This window comes from Nannospalax galili, unplaced genomic scaffold (genome assembly GCF_000622305.1).
Source record: "Nannospalax galili isolate Female #2095 unplaced genomic scaffold, S.galili_v1.0 scaffold272, whole genome shotgun sequence".
Taxonomy (NCBI): Eukaryota; Metazoa; Chordata; class Mammalia; order Rodentia; family Spalacidae; genus Nannospalax; species Nannospalax galili.
The window spans coordinates 403594-406563 of NW_008331836.1; the positions used below are offsets into that span (position 1 = coordinate 403594).

At 37.4% G+C, this 2970-nt stretch overlaps 1 non-coding gene across 1 annotated transcript; it reads right to left on the bottom strand.

Annotated features, from left to right (window-relative positions):
• Positions 1-2196: 2196 nt before the first annotated feature.
• Positions 2197-2320, bottom strand: LOC115069260. The gene has a single exon (XR_003848531.1). It is a non-coding gene; the product is annotated as a small nucleolar RNA SNORA40 (small nucleolar RNA).
• Between the last annotated feature and the right edge of the window lie 650 nt (positions 2321-2970).

Sequence of the window (2970 nt, forward strand, 5' to 3'; positions counted from 1 at the left end):
AGGAGCTATTTTGGCTAAGAGGCCATTTGCAGGGTTGTGAAATGAACAGAACAAAGTGTCGTCTTTTCTTTTCATTCCTCCACTTTAAATGAAACTTCATACTGAAAGAGGGCCCTAAATTGTTTTGCATACTGAGTATTCATTGTATTGATTCTAATTTTAATTTTGCAGCAAATGGCACAATATCTAAAAGCCACTGAGGGGTTAACATGGAGATTATTGGGAATGTTAAATAGCAAGACTTGTGTTCTAAGGCTCCTTTTCACCTTGCTGACCTCTGAGAGGCATCTTAAAGTCAGATAGGCACTACTTAAAGATTTTGTAAGATGTCTTTCATTGTGTCTTGGAACTCTCTATGCATTTAGATCTCCTCTGTGTTCCATCATAGTTAACTATTCACTTGCTGTCTAGTAAGTACCCAACTGGTGGCCTTTTCTTGGTTCTTCTCCTGTGTGGTTAGTTTTCAGGCTATTGCAGTCCTTTGAGCAATTGCTAAGACTGTATCTTTGGGATATGAAATAAGACAAAATAGACCATTCCTTTGTGAAAATTAGGAAAGGGACATCTTCAGCCAATGCAGTTCTCACAGATAGGAAGCTGGAAAAGCTGAGTAGAGTTGGAATTCAGCTCTTAACTCCCTCCTGGCAATGCAAACCCACACAGTAGCTCATAGTGACCATGACAAAGAACATGTTACATCTTAAATTGCTTAGACACTCATCTCAATATACTCTTTTTTTGTGTAAGTTTGTGTGCAGTGTATTTGCATATATGTGTCCGCATGTGTGTGAGGGTTGTACATTGGTATGTGTGCATAGGGGGGCCAGAGGATGGCTTCAAGTGTCTTCCTCAATTGCTTCTTATTTATTTGTGTATTTATTTATATAGTGTTTGTGAGTGTGTGTACATGCATATGGAGGTCAGAGGACAACTTGGAAGAGTTGGTTCTCTCCTCCTACTATGTGAGCAATTAATCACTTCTTCTAGGTAATGTGCAGGCAAAATATAGTGGGATTTAGAGGAACTTAACAGATCTAACGTAGACAGGGAGATCCTGAAGGTTTCCAGCGGTGACACTGATGAAGAAGAAATAACTAGGCTAGGGGTGGGAAAAGAGAAAGAATATTTCATTCAAATGAAGGTATGAGCAGAGACCTTGAAGCTGGAAGAATCTGGTGCATTCTAAGAGTTGAGATACAGCCACAAGATGGAAGCTTTCTGGAGCTGAAGGGAAGATTTTTTTTTTTAATTTTCTTTTTTTAAGTTTAAGAGAAATTTTATTGATTAAAGAATTTCATACGAGTTTTCGTTATATTCAGACCTCTTCCCCCATCTCCACTCACACCCTACTGCCGCCCCACCCCATCCCCATTTCATTTCATGTCTTCTATTAGCAAATGAAATGCCCCATCAATCTTACATAACACCTTTGAGCTGGGTGCCAAAGAAATCACATATCATTAGAATGTCAGTGATCTCTAGTTCTTACACTCAGGTGTGCCCAAGTAAGGACCCATTCCCTTTCGTTTGTCTTCAGAATATGCCCAGGTTTCTTGGAATGGGATTTTCACTTTTTTTTTTTTTTCTCTTACACACTACTTAGCAATGTCAAGTAGGGATTTCTTTTTCTCAGTGGTCAGAAATACTTGGTCTTCCTCATCAAAGTTGTTCACAGCCCTTGTATGCAGGTTACACTTTGTTTCCAGGCCAGTGACCCCACTGTGGTCCAAGGCATTCTCCAGCAGGTTGATTCTCCACAGAGTTTTACTGTGGTTAAAAGCAGAAGCTGCCAGGCATGGTGGCCCGCACCTTTAATCCCATCACTTGGGAGGCAGAGGCAGGCAAATCTCTGTGAGTTCAAGGCCAGCCTGGTCTACAAAGTAAGTTCCAGGCCAGCTGGAGCTACCGGGAGATCCTGTCTCAGAAAGACCAAAAACAAACAAACAAACAAACAAAAAACCCTAAAAAACCCTTCACAGCTTCATATTTATTTTGCTTTCTGAGTCTCTGAGTGGCAGTCGGGAAGTTTCATAACGTCACACAACAGCTTTATACTACGTCCTCTAATTTATTTTCTGAAATCTGTAGACTTCTCAGATTCCTAATGTTGAGGATTACAGTCAGGTATTGACAGTCACTGGGTAATGATGATTGGCTGGGTTTGGGTGCGACAGGCCGGCTCTGCCCTGCTGGTATTATAGTCCTTGTATGAATCAAAACTCATACTGAATAATGCATTTTGTATTGCAAAAGAGGATTTATTTTTGCCCCTGTCTTTCATGCCTTTGTCCACCAGTTGAACAATTACATGCAAGGTGCTTATCATTTTATATTTTCACCAGTGTTGTGCAATTGGTCAAATTTCTTTACAACTTTGCCAAAATTTGGAGTTATTAATTTTTAATAAAATTTTAAGTTAATCTGATAAGACATAGCCAAGCATATATTTAATAAAGTTAAAATTGTGTTTTTGGGATTGTCATATGTAAAATATGTTCTCTCCCTTTTTTTTGATATGAAATAGGATGTTAAGGACTTCTTTATTACAAATTACTATACACATTCTTTTTTAAAAAATATTAAAAAAATTTTTTAGAAGAAGCATTTCATTGCAGCTTTAACATACTCAATAACAGTTTCCAGAGCAAGGATACATCTCTTTCAAAAGTCGCTATAAATTTTTTAGGTTCACAGTTGAATTAATACAGTTATACAATATTGAACTCAGTATAAACCCTGTAATATTTTACTTATTATTTTTATTTCTGGGTATAAAATTTTTAGGTTTGCCGTTGAAGTAATACAGTTTTACAATATTGAACTCAGTATAAGCCCTGTAAGACATAAAATTGGATGAGTTTTTAACCTTTAAAAAGATGTCTATTTCGTTTTAAAATATACTGTTTCTTACAGAAAGACTCATTGTTTTTGCTACTAACACTGAGATGTTGGCACATGCATCTCTAATCT